The sequence below is a fragment of the Narcine bancroftii genome, chromosome 4 (genome assembly GCF_036971445.1).
Source record: "Narcine bancroftii isolate sNarBan1 chromosome 4, sNarBan1.hap1, whole genome shotgun sequence".
In the NCBI taxonomy this organism is placed as follows: Eukaryota; Metazoa; Chordata; class Chondrichthyes; order Torpediniformes; family Narcinidae; genus Narcine; species Narcine bancroftii.
Genome location: NC_091472.1, coordinates 210500784 through 210521159, shown reverse-complemented (window position 1 = coordinate 210521159; position 20376 = coordinate 210500784).

Genomic DNA, 20376 nt, shown 5'->3' with positions numbered 1-20376 from the left:
ACTCCAACTAGTTCCACCTACCTACTCCCTGCCCATAACCCTCCAACCCCCTCACATCCATGTACTCATCAGTGCCACTGTAATATAGTTGAACTAACCGCTGCACTACCCAAAGTGAGACAAGAGCCCATGCATTTTCTGACTAAAGGTCACAAGTGCAGCCAACAGATTACTTCAAGGCACTTTCAGCCTTGCTCCTCTGTGCAGCCATGTAATCTTTGAGAAGAGGCAAACATAACCAAGGGCATTAAAAGGGTAAAAATCTGGCAATTTTCTCTCCACAGAGAGCATTGGGGAGCCTGGAACCGATTGCTGATTTTGTAAAATGAAGTTGAACAGGCTTGTATACATTTTCAGACTGCTTGTGCAGTGAGTGCCATACACCATGGTCTTCTGATTCATTGGTGAGGAGGTGATCAGTAAGATGCAGCAGTGGAAGCGCTTGCTGAAAGGGTGGAGGAAAATTAGACTTAGACCTGGATTTGTCAGAATGATAAGAGTTTATCTAAAGCTGGCTTTAGATAGAAGAACATCACAGGTGCTCCTCAATTTACAATAGGGTTGCGTTCCAGCAGACCCAGCGTAAGTTGAAAAAAAATCTTAATTGGAGACGTACCTTGTCTAACATTAACAGCACTGTATCAGTCCTCATACTGATCTCACTACCCTGCTCTCTCCCAACAGTCCCTGTAAGCTTTCCGAACATGTGATTAACCAACGAGGCCACAAAAAAATTCACCTTAGAGAAATTATCAAAGTTTATTGGAAAAATCAATGATGCTTGTGATGACCTTTAACACATTATATGAAAGTAAATGACAGTCATGCTATTGTGTCATCGTAAAATCATAAGTAGGGGAGCACCTGTATTACCTTTCATATTTTTGCAATGTTGATTGCACACACAATCATTTAAGTACCGGCTAGTTTCTATAATATTGCACTTAAAGTTTAGCTGCATGAATCCTGGAGCTTGTGGAGTCATTAGTGAATCAAGAAATATTGGTGCCATGCCAATTTCTCTGTACCATGCCAATTTCCCAGTCCTGAAGCCGGGACGTAGTGAATAGTATCAGGTACAAGATCTGTGAGTAATTAATGCTATTATTATTCCTATGCGCCCAATTATTCTGAACGATGCCACCAATGTAAATCATATTCCACCTATTGCAGTACTCACACACCACCATAGACCAGTTCGCAGGTTTATTTCTCCATTAAGCTGAATCCAGTCGCGCAGGGTTTACCTCCGTGATTATTTACAATGTAACTTCCGCACTACCGGATTTAAATATAAACCTGATGAATGGGGAAAGTTATCATGAATTAAATAACAGCGGCAATACAGAGAAATTGTGCTGAGGCATTAATTTCACTCCGGAGGAAAATGCACCAGAGAAATGAATGATTAAACTTATAGGAATCCCCATAGGAATCCCCAGAGGTATCTTTATTCTCCAGAGGTGGGTGATCTTTAAACTCACGGACCTTGACTGCTGAATGTGTTGAAGAAATACCTCTAACTGCAAGACAAGAGCCTGAAGCCTCAATTTCAAGTGCCACAGTGCACTTAAAGGGACATGCACACTCCCCCTTCAACTGGCTGATCCAGCCACTTTACACATCAGATCCTTTCTTTATCTTACATACACTTAAAATAAGATGTGTCGAACTCACCCTATTTGCGCAAACATTTCTCCCTGCAAATGTTATAACATCACAACTCTCAGGTACTCCCTGTGCAAAATCACATTTGAATACAATTTATTTCATAAATTGGAATTAACTGGTAGTTAAATTTGCTAATTCTACAGTATTGAAAAACGATCATTTATGACATTTAATTTTTAGCATGAATTTTAATCAATATTGGTCAGTGACTGAAGTGGGAAGTCGTGATTTATGAAATTATCTCTGGTCTCTACTCTCCCACTCCCGACGCTTCTCCCAACATTCAGGAGCTGGCACACAGTCCCTGCCTTTTCCATGTTACTCATCTACTATTACTTTAACTGCTTGCATCAAAATGTTAGCCTTTGCTTTCTGCTTATCCTCAGATGTCAGGACAAATGCTTTTTGTGTGATCTGTAGAAGCTGGGTTATTCCCTGCTCATGCCAATTTTCTGTCTTTTGTAATTTTCTCCTAATGTCTGGGGCTGAGTTGGTAACAAAACCTGTTAGTACCAATTGTTCCCCTGCTGGTGATTCTATGTCGAGACCCCCAATTTGTATATATATTTGGTCCCAAAAATTGGTCTAACTGTTCGGCACATCCCTGGGGATCTTCTATCAGGGAGGTCAGTTCTTTCTTAAAGTTACGCATTTCAGTACTGGTCAGGGGCACATTTACGAAACCGAGACCCTCTCCCATGGGAACTTCCCGCAGTGGTCTCATCCAATTGGTTTCTGGCTTATTAGGTCTGGGTTCCTGCTCCCTGGGAAATGAATCAAAGGGTTCTGCCCTTTCTTCCTGAAGAGACTCACGCTGTTCTGAATTAAAGTTACCTCTCTCTCCTGTCAACAGAGGTGGTAATCGAGTGCTTTGTGAGCAAGTTATCATACCACTCCTGCTCTCTTCTCTCTTCTCTAGTGGTGGGGGAGGTGGGGAAGGTGCAGAAGGGTAGGTCATAGGAGGGGAAGGAAAGATAGGAGCCGGCATAGGAGGAACATAAGGTGGAGGGAGGGAATGTAACACATCCCAACCCTGTGATTCAGGGACAAAAGGTTCCTCCTCTCTCTTATCCCTGAATTCTTTCTCATTCAAAACCAGTTAATCAATGGGTCCCTTGAGCCAGCAGGCTGCATATTCCCTGCTCTCAACATTGTCTTTCTGGTTTTGATAGAGCCATAGGTTCAAAGCTTGACACATCCATTCATCCTCGGATCCGAATTTTGGCCAGTACACGGAGCTCCCTTTAACCGGGTATTTAACCCATTCAATACAACAATACCTGACCATTGTCAGTTTTTCTTTACCATGGGTCTTTCCTGTGCCCCACTCAGATAACATCAACCCAAGCAGGCTGTACCTAGCTATCTGGTGTTCACATCCTGTACCAGGACTCTCCTCCTTGCTACCCATTATTCCCATGCTTATAAACAAGTAAAATTACTCTTACCGAGTTCCAGTAGTAATGCTCTAGTGCGCTTCCTTCCGTCGTTTGTTCTCAATGCCTCTTCTCGGATATCACTCGCTTCTTCCACTGACCAGCCACCCGTCGCCCGTGAGTCCAGCTGAATCAGCCGGGGTGCACCTACTCTCGTCGTCGAGGTACTCTGTCAGTGGAGGGAGTGTGATCCCGGACGAGCCCCCATTTGTTAGAAATTAAAGTACCTTTAAAGAAATTGCTCGAGACAAAAATTGAGAACAAAGAACATTTATTACTACAACAATGCAAAGTTGGGTGCTTCCTCTTACCCTGGGAATACACACATACACTGGGGCTCACCCAACTTTTATACAGTTGATTTCAGTATAGGAATACCCTCCCCCTTACATTCTTCTGCCTCCTGCTGGAGAGGTTTGGCATTAGGCAATCCTGCCTGCCTACGTGCAATTTCAGTATACTTGGAGGACCAGGGGGTATCCTGTCGGTGTCCCTTCATGTTATTGTCCTTATTCACACCTTCCTGATTCTCGGGGCTACAGTCTCATGATATGCAGAGTTGGCTCATCCTGTCTAGGGTTGGCTAATTTAATATGTATAAATCTGTGTAAGGTTAGCTAATTAGATATGTAGGACTTGGTACTTCTGTCCAGGGCTAGGAGACCCTTATCTGATCCAGACTACCTCAACTTCCTACATTCTATTGTTCCTTACCACTCCTTATCTTAGTCTTATGGTCTTGTCACAAAGACTAGAAGATTCTTATGTTAATCGTGCTGACTCTGCTTTCCTGCATCCTAACCCCCAAGCTTATCCTGTTTGTACTGGTTACAGCCATTAACTGATGAACTTTAGTTTCTTCCATGTTCATAATTTTAGATCAATTTTCCCATCTCTCACAATAGCGAGTAATGAAGTGACATAAACAGTTAACAAACAATACCCCAATAAATGAATAAACAGTTAAAAAAAAATAAACAGTTAAAAATAGAACAATAAATGTATAAACAGTTAAAAAAATACAACAATAAATGTAACATTACGGCACTTTGTCACGGCGCAGTGTAAGTTTCAGGTCTGAAGGATGAGGAACTGCACGCCAGGTTGAAGGTTGAATCTGTGTGTCGTGATGTTGTGGTTCAGAAGCTGGTTTAATTCTTTGAATGTGGGTCCAGCCTTTCTCTCTTGTTCTTACTGCGGTGTCTGTAATTAAAAGTACACAGAAGGGACCATCCCAGGCAGGTTTTAGTTGATCCTCTTGCCATGCTTTTACATATAACCAATCACTAGATTTTAATAAAATGAATAACAATCTGACTTTCCTTTGTGTTAGTGTAAAAATTGTAAAATGAAACACAAACCATATTTGCATGGGTTTTAAATATGTTAGACCTTATTAAAATGCAGTTGGAGCTGCTTGTCTGTATGGGGCACAACCCTCCAATTTGTTAGAGTACATAACAGACATTGTAGCACAAGAGCCTCTGCAAGAGAACTTGAAACATATTCAACCTTTAGTTCTGCCTTAAGTAAAATGCCTTGTGCCACAGCTCACAACCATATTCCATATAATAACCATATAGCAATAACAGTACAGAAACAGGCCATATTGGCCCTTCTAGTCCGCACCGATTTACATGAAACTCCAACTAGTTCAACCTACCTACTCCCTGTCCATAACCCTCCAACCCCCTCACATCCATGTACTCATCAGTGCCACTGTAATATAGTTGAACTAACCGCTACACTACCCAAAGTAAGACAAGAGCCCATGCATTTTCTGACTAAAGGTCACAAGTGCAGCCAACAGACTACTTCAAGGCACTTTCAGCCTTGCTCCTCTGTGCAGCCATGTAATCTTTGAGAAGAGGCAATCAACCAAGGGCATTAAAAGGGTAAAAATCTGGCAATTTTCTCTCCACAGAGAGCATTGGGGAGCCTGGAACCGATTGTTGATTTTGTAAAACGAAGTTGAACAGGCTTGTACACATTTTCAGACTGCTTGTGCAGTGAGTGCCATACACCATGGTCTTCTGATTCATTGGTGAGGAGGTGATCAGTAAGATGCAGCAGTGGAAGCGCTTGCTCAAAGGGTGGAGGAAAATTAGACTTAGACCTAGATTTGTCAGAATGATAAAAGTTTATCTAAAGCTGGCTGTAGATAGAAGAATATCACAGGTGCTCCTCAATTTACAATAGGGTTGCGTTCCAGCAGACCCAGCGTAAGTTGAAAAAAAATCTTAATTGGAGACGTACCTTGTCTAACATTAACAGCACTGTATCAGTCCTCATACTGATCTCACTACCCTGCTCTCTCCCAACAGTACCTGTAAGCTTTCCGAAAATGTGATTAACCAACGAGGCTACAAAAAATTCACCTTAGAGAAATTATCAAAGTTTATTGGAAAAATCAATGATGCTTGTGATAACCTTTAACACATTATATGAAAGTAAATGACAGTCATGCTATTGTGTCATCGTAAAATCATAAGTAGTGGAGCACCTGTATTACCTTTCATATTTTTGCAATGTTGATTGCACACACAATCATTTAAGTACCGGCTAGTTTCTATAATATTGCACTTAAAGTTTAGCTGCATGAATCCTGGAGCTTGTGGAGTCATTAGTGAATCAAGAAATATTGGTGCCATGGCAATTTCTCTGTACCATGCCAATTTCCCAGTCCTGAAGCCGGGACGTAGTGAATAGTATCAGGTACAAGATCTGTGAGTAATTAATGCTATTATTATTCCTATGCGCCCAATTGTTCTGAACGATGCCACCAATGTAAATCATATTCCACCTATTGCAGTACTCACACACCACCATAGACCAGTTCGCAGGTTTATTTCTCCATTAAGCTGAATCCAGTCGCGCAGGGTTTACCTCCGTGATTATTTACAATGTAACTTCCGCACTACCGGATTTAAATATAAACCTGATGAATGGGGAAAGTTATCATGAATTAAATAACAGCGGCAATACAGAGAAATTGTGCTGAGGCATTAATTTCACTCCGGAGGAAAATGCACCAGAGAAATGAATGATTAAACTTATAGGAATCCCCATAGGAATCCCCAGAGGTATCTTTATTCTCCAGAGGTGGGTGATCTTTAAACTCACGGACCTTGACTGCTGAATGTGTGGAAGAAATACCTCTAACTGCAAGACAAGAGCCTGAAGCCTCAATTTCAAGTGCCACAGTGCACTTAAAGGGACATGCACACTCCCCCTTCAACTGGCTGATCCAGCCACTTTACACATCAGATCCTTTCTTTATCTTACATACACTTAAAATAAGATGTGTCGAACTCACCCTATTTGCACAAACATTTCTCCCTGCAAATGTTATAACATCACAACTCTCAGGTACTCCCTGTGCAAAATCACATTTGAATACAATTTATTTCATAAATTGGAATTAACTGGTAGTAAAATTCGCTAATTCTACAGTATTGAAAAACGATCATTTATGACATTTAATTTTTAGCATGAATTTTAATCAATATTGGTCAGTGACTGAAGTGGGAAGTCGTGATTTATGAAATTATCTCTGGTCTCTACTCTCCCACTCCCGACGCTTCTCCCAACATTCAGGAGCTGGCACACAGTCCCTGCCTTTTCCATGTTACTCATCTACTATTACTTTAACTGCTTGCATCAAAATGTTAGCCTTTGCTTTCTGCTTATCCTCAGATGTCAGGACAAATGCTTTTTGTGTGATCTGTAGAAGCTGGGTTATTCCCTGCTCATGCCAATTTTCTGTCTTTTGTAATTTTCTCCTAATGTCTGGGGCTGAGTTGGTAACAAAACCTGTTAGTACCAATTGTTCCCCTGCTGGGGATTCTATGTCGAGACCCCCATATTATATATATATTTGGTCCCAAAAATTGGTCTAACTGTTCGGCACATCCCTGGGGATCTTCTATCAGGGAGATTAATTCTTTCTTGAAATTACGTACTTCAGTGCTGGTCAGGGGCACATTTACGAACCCCAGACCTTCTCCCACGGGAACCTCCCGCAGGGGTCGCATCCAGCTAATTTCTGGTTTCTTAGATTTGTGTTCCTGTTCCCTGAGAAGTGAATCGCAGGGTTCTGCCACTTCTTCCTGAGGGATCTCACGCTGTTCTGAATTACAATGTTCTACCTCTACTGTCAACGGAGGTGGTAATCGAGCGCTTTGTGAGCGAGTCACCATACCACTCCGGTTCTCCTCTTTCTTCTCTAGTGGTGGGGGAGGAGGGGGAGGTGCAGAAGGGTAGGTAATAGGAGGGGAAGGAAAGATAGGAGCTGGCATAGGAGGAACATAAGGTGGAGGGAGGGAATGTAACACATCCCAACCCTGTGATTCAGGGACAAAAGGTTCCTCCTCTCTCTTATCCCTGAATTCTTTCTCATTCAAAACCAGTTGTTCAACGGGTCCCTTGAGCCAGCAGGCTGCACATTCCCTGCTCTCAACATTGTCTTTCTGGTTTTGATAGAGCCATATGTTCAAAGCTTGACACATCCATTCATCCTCGGATTGAATTTTGGCCAGTACACGGAGCTCCCTTTAACCGGGTATTTAACCCCATTCAATACAACAATACCTGACCATTGTCAGTTTGTCTTTCCCACGGGTCTTTCCTGTGCCCCACTCAGATAACATCAACCCAAGCGGGTTGTACGTAGCTATCTGGTGTTCACATCCTGAACCAGGACTCTCTTCCTTGCTACCCATTATTCCCATACTTATAAACAAGTAAAATTACTCTTACCGAGTTCCAGTAGTAATGCTCTAGCGCGCTTCCTTCCGTCGTTTGTTCTCAATGCCTCTTCTCGGATATCACTCGCTTCTTCCACTGACCAGCTACCCGTCGCCCGTGAGTCCAGCTGAATCAGCCGGGGTGCACCTACTCTCGTCGTCGGGGTACTCTGTCAGTGGAGGGAGTGTGATCCCGGACGAGCCCCCATTTGTTAGAAATTAAAGTACCTTTAAAGAAATTGCTCGAGACAAAAATTGAGAACAAAGAACATTTATTACTACAACAATGCAAAGTTGGGTGCTTCCCCTTACCCTGGGAATACACACACATACTGGGGCTCACCCAACTTTTATACAGTCAATTTCAGTATCAGAGTGCCCTCCCCCTTACATTCTTCTGCCCCCTGGATGGGTTTGGCATAGGTAATCCTTCCTGCCTACGTGCAGTTTCAGTACACTTGGAGGACCAGGGGGTATCCTGTGGGTGTCCCATCATGTCATTGTCCTTATTCACACCTTCCTGATTCTCGGGGCTACAATCTCTTGGTATGCGGAGTTGACTCATTCTATCTAGGGTTGGCTAATTTCATATGTATAAATCTGTGTATGGTTAGCTAATTAGATATGTAGGACTTGGTACTTCTGTCCAGGGCTAGGAGACCTTTATCTGATCCAGACTACCTCAACTTCCTACATTCTATTGTACCTTACCATTCCTTTTCTTAGTCTTATGGTCTTGTCACAAAGACTAGAAGATTCTTATGTTAATCGTGCTGACTCTGCTTTCCTGCATCCTAACCCCCAAGCTTATCCTGTTTGTACTGGTTACAGCCATTAACTGATGAATTTTAGTTTCTTCCATGTTCATAATTTTAGATCAATTTTCCCATCTCTCACACAAGGCTCCCTTTTTTTAATTTTTTTATTTTTCACACTATTAACCACATTGATCAAGATACATACATTTTCCCTCTTGAACATATACAGCGTCGTTTTCTCCCCCCCCCCCCCTTCCCTCCCTACCTCCCCTCCCTTTCATTTAAAGTTCAGAAAATAGGATACATTAAACCCGTCAAACAATGTTGTCACTCAATAAAAACAAACAAGAAATTCCACTGAGTCAGTTCTTTTCATTCTCTTCTCCTTCTGTCATTTTAGGTGGTAGATGTCCCCGGTAGGTTTTCTCTATTATGTTTCATGTATGGCTCCCATATTTGTTCAAATATTGTAATATTATTTCTTAAATTATGTTATTTTTTCTAATGGAATACATTTATTCATTTCTATATACCATTGTTGTTTTCTCAAGTTATCTTCTAATTTCCAGGCTGACATAATATATTTTTTTGGCTACAGCTAGGGCTATCATAACAAATCTTTTTTGTGCACCATCCAAATCAAGTCCAAATTCTTTGTTTTTTATCTTATTTAGGAGGAAGATCTCTGGGTTTTTTGGTATATTGCTTTTTTGTGATTTTATTTAATATCTGGTTTACATCTTCCCAAAATTTTTTCACTTTCTCACATGTTCATATTGTATGAATTGTTGTTCCCATTTCCTTTTTACAGTGAAAACATCTGTCAGATACTGTTGGGTCCCATTTATTTAACTTTTGAGGTGTAAAAAGTGTATCCAGTTATATTGTATCATACGTAACCTCGTATTTATTGTATTTCTCATAGTTCCTGAGCATAACTTCTCTCATGTTTCCTTCTTTATCTTTATGTTTGGATCTTGTTCACATTTTTGTTTAGTTTTACCACTTGTTTCCTCATTCTCCTTTTCTTGTAGTTTAATATACATGTTTGTTACAAATTTTTTGATTATCATTGTGTCTTTAATCACATATTCTAAATTATTTCCCTCTGGTAACCTCAGACTGCTTCCCAATTTGTCCTTCAAGTAGGATTTCAGTTGGTAGTATGCCAACACTGTACCGTGAGTTATATTATATTTGTCCTTCATTTGTTCAAAGGATAATAATTTATTTCCCGAAAAACAATTTTCTATTCTTTTGATCCCTTTTTTCTCCCAATCTCTAAAGGAAAGGTTATCTATTGTAAAAGGGATTAGCTGATTTTGCGTCAGTGTTAGTTTTGGTAGTTGGTAATTTGTTTTATTCCTTTCTACATGAATCTTCTTCCAAATATTGAGCAGATGATGTAATACTGGAGAATTCCTACGTTGTACCAATCTTTCATCCCATTTACATAATATATGTTCAGGTATCTTCTCCCCTATTTTATCTAGTTCTAATCTAGTCCAATCTGGCTTTTCCCTTGTTTGATAAAAATCTGATAGGTATCTTAATTGTGCGGCTCTAAAATAATTTTTAAAGTTTGGTAGTTGTAAGCTGGCACCTTTACCGCGTTTCTTTAACAATGTTATTGGTCTTTTCCTCCCTCCGAATTTGCCGGGTTTGCTGCAAAAACATCTTGAAGCTACAGAATATCTTGTTCAAATTTTTAATGCATCTCATTTCTGAACAGCGAATGGTTCATTGTTCAATGAATCTCCTGAGAAATTGTGTCTGTATCAGTGGTCACTGGTTACTCTCCACCCACCCCCTTTCCCACTTTCACTCTGTCCCCTCACCGATCCCTCTCACCTTTTCCAACACCCTTCTCTCCTATCCCGTCATCCACACAAGATCATCTTCTGATGAGAGCGGGTCTAAGCTTCAATTTAAACCGCTGACTCTTCCATTTAAAACACAAGCGTTGAAACTACAACCGATTAAAAGCTATTCCCCTACTACCCCCCCCCCCCCTAATTTTCTTCCAAAATTAAATTCACCACCACAAGGCACCTTAAGTCGGGAAACATTCCACTACATCAGCCAACAAGCTGTTGCACCCGCAACTCCAAGTGAGTGCGGGGGAGGGGGAAAGAGTAGGAAGGAGATAAATTGGGGCATAGCCTGCGAATGCCCCCACATGAGGCCGACCTTGGGGTCCCGGGTGGGAGTTAATCCGCTAATGTCCCTGCCTATTCACACCCTCCTCGCCGACCGCTTCCCACTCACTGTTTTAACCTCTCTCCCTACATTCCCTTCCTCATCCGTCTCCCTCCTCATCTCCCATTCTCTGGACCCCTCCATCTCGGAACTTTCCCTCTTTACTTTCTGCCGCTGGCAACGATCTCGTCTTTGGACCCGCAGCGCCGGTTTGTAAGGGGCAGGTGGGGAGATTGGGAAGACAGGGGATAGTGCGCAGCTCCCCGTGCCAGGGAGACAGTGTGGTCCGGAATCGTGCACTGTGAGCCCCTCTGCCACCCCACCGGCCGGGCCGCGGCGTGGTCCGGATGACAGAGCCCCTCACCCAACTTCCCAAAGGAAGAGATCCTCCAGAAACGTGGACAGCACCAGGCCGCTTCCTTCTTGTAGTGACAAGTCCGGAAACGCCTGGTTCAAACTTCAGTGACCGGCTTTTGTCCGGACCCAAGCACCTGCCCCCGTGGAAGGGTCATCGCGGCCTGACCTGCGGGTCGGTGCCGTCTCTGGATCAGGTGCTCTGTCTCTTGACAGGCGGCTCGGGTTTTTGTGCTGAGCTTGTGTTCCTGTTGCACGCTGTGTCCAGCCGTAAGGCACAGTAATGAGTGGCCGACTGTTCTGCCGTGACCTCAATGACGAGATAGAATTCAAAGCGTTTATCTTTTTCAGTTGAAGATGTTCCCGAATCCCGAGTCTCACTTCCTGGAACAGGCACGAACCAATCGTCGGTGACAAGGTGAAAAGGTAGATCTCTGCGTTCTCTGTTCTTGGGGTTGTGGGGAACGGGCGAGGAAATGGCGCTGAGTCCACGGCCGCATCAGCCAGTGTCTAGTGAACGGCAGAACATCGATTCCTGCTCCAGTTCCTTCTGTGTCGTTAAAGAGAGGCAGATTATATTGTATTGATATTTTATTATAAAAAAGGAAAATCTAGACCCACTACCACGAAAGAAGCCGTTTGGACAAAATGAGTCAGAATTCTTATCAGTGATAAATTACATTTGTCAACATTTCTACCTTCATTATAAATCAAAGCTTATGAAAGTAATTCAAAAAGGGTCTCCACAGTGTTTGAAATTTTAAATTCAAATCGGAAATTGAGCATCTGATCTTCTCTAAGTTTAAACCTCTCTTGAGGTCACGTAGACATTGAGCGTGATTAGTCGGGGTAACGTCCATCCATCTGAGCAATATCGCCTGCCAAGTCATCAGAGAAATCAAAGCTAATACACGCAGCTCAAATGCCATTAACGCTGTCACTCTTTCCAATAGCACCAAACAATTTGGGGATTAGATTTAAAATTAACTTTAAAAAGTGCAGAGAAAGTTTGAAATTCTTCAATCCAATATTTCTCAAGACTGGCATGTGTAGAACTAATGAATTAAAGAAGCATCTTTTTTCAGGAGGTGATACATCCACATAGGTGCTGCCGGTAGAGGACCCATGATTCGGAGCCGAACAGGAGCGTGGGTATGACGACACTGTACATGCTGATCTTTGTGTGTTTCTTCAGGTGGTTGTTTTTCCAGTCACCTACAGGTCCTAGAACGCTTCCATCAGCGCTGTCTCTGCTCCATCCTCAACATTCATTGGAATGACTTCATCACCAACATCGAAGTACTCGAGCTGGCATAGTCCACAAGCATTGAATCCATGCTGCTGAAGACCCAACTGCGCTGGGTGGGTCACGTCTCCAGAATAGAGGACCATCGCCTTCCCAAGATCGTGTTCTATGGCGAGCTCTCCACTGGCCACCGAGACAGAGGTGCACCAAAGAGTAACAAGGACTGCTTAAAGAAATCTCTTGGTGCCTGCCACATTGACCAGCGCCAGTGGGCTGATATCGCCTCAAACCGTGCATCTTGGCGCCTCACAGTTTGGCGGGCAGCAACCTCCTTTGAAGAAGACCGCAGAGCCCACCTCACTGACAAAACATAGGAAGAAAAACCCAACACCCAACCCCAACCAACCAATTTTCCCTTGCAACCGTGCCTGCCTGTCCCGCATCGGACTGGTCATTCACCAATAAGCCTGCAGCAGATGTGGACATACCCCTCCATAAATCTTTGTCCGCGAAGCCAACCAAGCCAAAGAAAGAAGAAGAAGACATCCACATAAAAACGAGATTGTTGACTATGGACTACTTTAAATTGTAGGAGGGAGTGGCAGGCACATAAAGAAGAGGTATTAACCAATTTGAAAATTACATTCCAAGTTTATTCAGGAATGAAAAGCTGTAGGTCTGTTCCCAGGCTTTTTACATTTTATCTGAGGGAGCCTCTCTTATTCCCAACAACATATTATAAATGTTAGATAAAGAAGGTTGTAAATTAAAAAGTACACCAATTAAATTCTTATCAGTTCTCTTAGGAAATGTACAACTCCGATGATCTGAAATGATCAGGACCATGCTTATGTCAGATAAACGTTTTTTTTCATAGAACTGGTCATTTTTTTTAAAAAAACCAGCCCAGTAGCAACAGCAAATCACTTGTATCAACAACAAGGGAAGGCTTTTTAAGCATTAAATTAACGTTTAACCTTACCAAAAAATACTAGTCGTTGCTGATCACCGACATATCCCAACCACCACTGCTGATCCCCAACGTCCTGATGCCACCGAGGACTGACACATACCCATTGCTGCCGCTGATTCCCAGGGAGGCTTCCTGGGCCAATGGAACACTCACTGGCGAGTCGACAGCCTCCAGTCTCCCGGAGCCCGAGTCTCAACTCTGAATCTTCCCCTAAGCCTACAGCACATGGTAGGAGTCAATGTTGGGTAGTCAGGTGTGCCAAGGAAGGAGGGAGGGGTTTCCACTGAACCTGAAGTCCTGTTCCTGTCTATGAGGCTGCTCTCCTTGATGAGGGTGGGACAAGGGATTCTTCCAACTGTCTGTCTCTGTGAGACAGGGGCACACCGTTTGAGAAAGAGAGAGTTGGATTAAAATGTCAATAGGGAAAAGTAATGTAAAAAATGGAAAGAGAAAGGGGAGGGAGTTACCTGAAATGAAGAAAATCGTCATTCTAATTTAATGTCGAGTGAATTTTTTTTCAACCTGAGGTCAACTCCAAACAAATTTGAATAAATGAGGTTTTCAGAGTATCCAATTTTGGATAATTGGAGTTAACATAGAAACATAAACATAGAAGATAGGAGCAGGAGTAGGCCATTCGACCCTTCGAGCCTGCTCCGCCATTCAACGAGATCATGGCTGATCTTAAAGTTCAGTACCCCGTCCCCGCCTTCTCGCCATAACCTTTAATACCCTTATATTGAAGAAATATATCTAATTCCCTCTTAAATATATTTAATGAACCTGCCTCTACTGCCCTCTGTGGCAATGAATTCCACAGATTCACCACCCTCTGGGTAAAGAAATTCCTCCTCATCTCGGTCCTAAATGGTTTGCCTATTATTCTCAAACCATAGCCCCCGGTTCTGGATTTTCCCATCATTGGAAACATCCCATCTGCATCCATTCTGTCCAGTCCTGCCAGAATTTTATATGTCTCTATGAGATTCCCTCTCAATCTTCTGAATTCCAGCAAGTACAATCCCAATTTGCGCAATCTTTCCACATAAGTCATTCCTGCTATTCCAGGTATCAGCCTGGTGAATCGCCTCTGCACTCCCTCCATTGCAAGAACATCCTTCCTTAGATAAGGTGACCAAAACTGCACACAATACTCTAGGTGTGGTCTCACCAAGGCCCTGTACAGCTGCAGTAAGGTATCCTTGTTACTATACTCAAACCCTCTTGATATGAAGGCCAACATACCATTTGCCTTTTTAACCGCCTGCTGTACCTGCATGCTCGCCTTCAGAGACTGATGTACAAGTACCCCTAGGTCTCTCTGCACTTCCCCATCTCTTAATCTATTGCCATTCAAATAGTAATCTGCCCTCTGGTTTGTATTACCAAAGTGGATAACCTCACATTTATCCACATTGTAGTGCATTTGCCATGTATCTGCCCAGTCCCTCAATTTATCCAAATCACACTGGAGCTTCCTGACCCCCCTCTTCCGTGCACACAACCCCTCCTAGCTTAGTGTCATCTGCAAATTTGGAGATATTACATCCAATCCCCTCATCCAGATCATTAATGTAAATTGTGAACAGCTGGGGTCCCAGTACAGATCCCTGTGGCACCCCACTGGTCACCGCCTGCCACTCAGAAAATGAGCCATTTATCCCAACTCTGTCTTCTACCTGCCAGCCAGTTCTCAATCCACATCAATACTTTGCCCCCAATCCCATGAGCCTTGATTTTGGAAGCCAGTCATTTATGCGGGAACTTATCGAAGGCCTTTTGGAAGTCCAGGTACACCACATCCACTGGCTCTCCCCCATCTATTTTACCTGTCACCATCTCAAAGAATTCCAATAGATTTGTCAAGCACGATTTACCTTTTGTAAATCCATGTTGACTCTGTCCGATCCTTTCTCTGCTAGTCATATGCTCCGCTATTACATCCTTAATAATGGATTCCATCATTTTGCCCACTGCAGATGTAAGGCTCACCGGCCTATAATTCCCCGTTTTTTCTCTACCCCCCTTTTTAAATAGTGGGGTAACATTAGCTACCCTCCAATCCATAATAGTGATCCCGAGTCTATTGAGTTCTGGAAAATAATTCTTAAAGCATCTGCTATCTTAATCACCACTTCCTTAAGTACCCTAGGATGTAGATTATCAGGCCCTTGGGATTTATCTGCCTTCAATCCCATCAATTTCCCCAAGACCATGTCCTTAGAGATACTGATTTCTTTCAGTTCCTCCCTTGCATTAGTCTCTATGTTCCCCAACATCCTTGGGAGGTTATTTGTATCCTCTCTTGTAAAAACAGAACTAAAGTAAGAATTTAATTGGTCTGCCATTTCCTTATTCCCCATTATATATTCCCCTGATTCCGACTGCAAAGGACCTACTCTGGATTTCACCAATCTTTTCCGCTTGACATATTTATAAAAGCTTTTGCAGTCAGTTTTTATATTTGCCGCAAGCTTACTTTCGTAATTTATTTTTGCTCTCTTGATTAATCCCTTTGTCCTCCTTTGGTGCATCGTGAACTGCTCCCAGTCTTCCGTTGTGGTACTTTTTTTGGCCAATTTATATGCTCTCTCTTTGTACCTAATACTGTCTCTAATTTCCCTTGCTATCCACGGTTGAGTCACCTTTTTTGGTTTATTTTTATGCCAAACCAGTATAAACGATTTTTGCAATTTCTCCATTAGATCTGTGAATGCTTTCCATTGTCTATCCACAGTCAACTCCCCCATAAACACCACCCAATCAATCTTACTCAACTCCCGTCTCATACCATCATAATTCGCTTTATTTAAATTCAGGACCTTAGTCTCGGTTTTAATTTCATCACTCTCCATGTCGAGTGAGAATTCGATCATATTGTGATCGCTCCTACCCAAAGGGCTTCGTACAAGATTGTTGATTAGCCCCTTATCATTGCATAATACCCAATCTAAAATGGCCTGCTCCCGAGTTGGTTCCTCGACATATTGGTCTAATCGTCCCGTAAACATTCAAGGAATTCCTCCTCCTCAGTATTTTTACTAATTTGGCTAGCCCAATCGATATGCAAATTAGTCTCCCATGTTGACAGGTGTTCCCTTATTGCACGCTTTTCTAATTTCTCTTTTAATGCCTTCCCTCACCTCTACACTACTATTTGGAGGCCTATATACCACCCCCACTAACATTTTCCACCCCTTGCTATTCCTCAGTTCTACCCATATAGATTCCGCATCTTCCGATTTGATATCCTTTCTGTCAATCGTGTCGGTCCCTTCTCTCACCATCAATACTACCCCACCCCCTTTTCTTTCTTGCCGATCCCTTCTAAATATCGTATAACCCGGGATGTTACGTTCCCAGGCTTGCCCACCCTGCAGCCATGTTTCTGTAATCCCAATCAAATCATATTTATCTCAATTTCCACAGCTAATTCATGTACCTTGTTCCGAATGCTTCTTGCATTAAGATATAAAGCCTTCAGATTTGCTTTTTTCACCCTCCTTGCTCTTTCTGATTTTTTACTTTCGCTGCCTAACCTAACTTTTCCTGTTTTATCTTTTGTCCTTTGCCCTATCATACAGGTTCCCACCCCCCTGCCAAATTAGTTTAAACCGCACCCGACTGCTGTACCAAACCTAGCTGCCAATATATTGACCCCTTTTGGGTTTAGGTGTAACCGATCCTTCTTGTAGAGGTCATGCCTTCCCCAAAAGAGATCCCAATAATCCAAGCCAAAACCCTGTCCTTTACACCAGCCCCTCAGCCACATTCATTTTTCTTAACCTTCCATTTTTGTCCTCAGTTGCACTTGGCACAGGTAGCAAACCAGAGATCACCACCCTGGCTGTCTTATTTCTTAGTTTCTGTCCTAGCTCTCTGTAATCCTTTTTCAGTACTTCCTCCTTCTTTTTATCTTTGTCATCGGTACCCACATGTACCAAGACATCAGGCTGTTCGCCTTTCCCTTTTAGAATACCCTGGACCCAATTTGAGATATCCCGCACCCTTGCACCCTTGCACACCATGCAAGCATACCTATCTGGCTCACAGAAGCTCCTGTCTTTATTTCTGACAATGGAGTCCCCAATGACCACTGCATTCCTCTTTACCTTTTGGTCCACCATGCCAGGCTCAGTGCCAGTGACCTGGTCACTGCTGCCAGTTTCTGTCAGGTCATCTCCCTCAACAGCATCCAACAAAATATATGTGTTACTGAGAGGGATATTCACAGGTGTGCTCTCCATTTTCCTGGTATTTTTCTTCCCTCCCCTGACAGTCACCCACTTACCTGACTCATCTGGTCTTGGGGTAATTATGTCCCTGAAAGTTGAATCGATCAACTCCTCACTCTCCCTTACCAGCCGTAGGTCCTCAAGTTGCAGCTCCAGTTCCCCAACTCGGTCCTTAAGGAACTGCATCTCGGTGCACCTGACGCAGATGTGGCTATTTGGGAGGGTGGGACTCACCCATGGTTCCCACATCTGACATCCAGTACAAAGCACTAACCCCATAGGCATGACTGAGCTAAAATAATGCCACTTACCTTTCTCCTCGCCTGCTTATGCCTAAGCCTGTTGAGCCAAAGGCTGGAAGTCCCACTCCTTCAGTGCCCCACTCACTCAGTGCTGGCCGCTCCCCCCCCCTTTACTCCTTTTACTGGCCCCTTGACCAATTAACCTTTGACCAATTAACCCAGTCACTCTATCCAAGCTCCTACTCCTCTGACTCACAGCTCCAACTCCAGTTGTACCACATAATATTGAGATAGTTTGACTTTGGACAAGTGAGCCCTATGGACTACTTTAAATTGTAGAAGGGAGTGGCAGGCACATAAAGAGGTATAGACCAATTTGAAAATTACATTCCAAGTTTCTTCAGGAATTAAAAGCTGTAGGCCTGTTCCCAGGCTTTTTAAATTTGATCTGAGGGAGCCTCTCTTATTCCTAACAACAAATTATAAATGTTAGATAATGAACAAGTATAAAAAAGTTGTAAATTAAAAATTACTTCAATTAAATTCTTATCAGTCCCCTTCGTATGTAATTGAGATTGTAAAAAATCTCTAATCATTAGAAAATGAAAAAAATGAGTATTTGGTAGTTACGGCATGGACTAGTAGGGCCGAACTGGCCTGTTCTGTGCTGTAAGTGATTATATGGTTATATTTAACTGAAAGTTGTTCAAAGGAAGTGAGACTCCCCTTGACAAATAAATCTTTAAATCATTTAATGTCCATTCAATCATTAAGGTTTAAAAAAATAATTAGAAAAAAAATTGGACAAGAGAGAAAATCTAATTAAACCAAAATGTTTTCTAAATTATATCCATATCCTCAACATATGTTTAACCATCAGATTATTAGTTAATTTATTTATAGTTATGGGAAGAGAGGGTCCAAGAAGAGAAATGAGAACATTGTGTAACAGAATTAGGTTCCAAAGATATCCATATTGGACAGTCTTCATGATTATTACTATAACCAAAACATAAGGTTTCATATATTGACTGCTCAATAATAAGACCTAAAGTTTGGTAAAGCTCCATTCTTTTTTAGGTTTTTGTACACAAACAGCACAGTAACTGGCCATTTCCCACATGAATCCATTTGGCTAATTAACCTACACCCTCAGTAGGCTTTGGACGGTGGGAAGAAACTGGACCCCCTGGGGAAAACCCACAAGAACACACAAACTCCCTGCAGACAGTGCGGAATTTGAACCCCAGTCCTGTTCACTGGTGCTGTAAGGCAGGAGGTGAAAGATTTATAACAGACCCTGGGGAATATTGTTCCCAATGTGGCCTCCTCTATGTCAGCGACTGGGAGATTGTTTTGTTGAGCACCTTCACTCTGTCCACTGTAAATAACAGGGATCCTCCCAGTGAGGAACCATTCAATTCTGGGCCCCATTCCCACACCCACACATCTGTCCATGGCCTCATACACTGACAAACCAAGGCTGCCTGCAAATTGGAGGTGTGAGAGATTGTGTTGTATTTTAGTGCAGGTCACATAGAAACACTTTAAAACAGATCTCATTTAAAATACTGGATCTCTGCTCAAGCCAGAGTCTGGCTCCAAGTGCCTTTCCAAAACTTTGGGGAGTGCCTATAGAGACTTCAGTAATGGATTGTTGTTTTGGAAAGCAACACATGAAAGAACTCGGAGGATAAGGTTTGGAGCCACAGGCTGTCTGAGTGGAATTTGATATTCTAAGAGGGTCATGTGGTTTTGAAAGCAGAGAGGGTTAAACAGGCTTTTCTCTGAGAGAGGGAGAGAGAGTTCAGCAGCAGCAGGTGGGACTGGAACAGGACAAGCTTGTGAGAAATCCCATTTTGAAGACGGGTTATGAGTGCTTAGTTCAGCCTGGTGGTCCATACAAGAGGAGAGGACTGGCTGTCTAATGTTTTTCTTGAAATAATAAAAACATAAAGGAACTCTGGTTATTATCTGGAAAGCAGTGATGGGGCAAGTTTCTTCAGCGAGACACTGGCATGGCTGACTGGAAGAAATCAGTTTGTGTCCAGCGACCAACAAAAATCTCCCTTTGAAAACCAACAAAAAACTTTCTAAGTGGTAACCATTTACCTTTCAAGCTCCAAAGCCTGGTGAACTTCATAAATGTTAAATTCTATGCACAGTAACCAGTGCAACCAGTGAATTTGGAGGAATGAGAAGTGAGATTGGACTGTGAATCAAATAACTTTTCTGAACTTACACACACGTTACATACACGTGGGCTTAGAATTAGAAGGGGGTTAAGTTAGTAATAAGTTAAAGTTGGATCCTATTTTCATGTTTAAAGATAATTAAAAGCAACTTTTTTAAAAGTAACCATTTGTCTTAGTGAATATCTATTGCTGCTGGGTTTTGGGGTCCTCTGGCCTCATAACAGAGGAACCTCTAATATTCCATCTGGACCGTTTCCAACCAGATGGGATTAACATTGACTTTTTAAGTTTTCATGAAACCTCTCCCCCGGGTCCCTCTCTC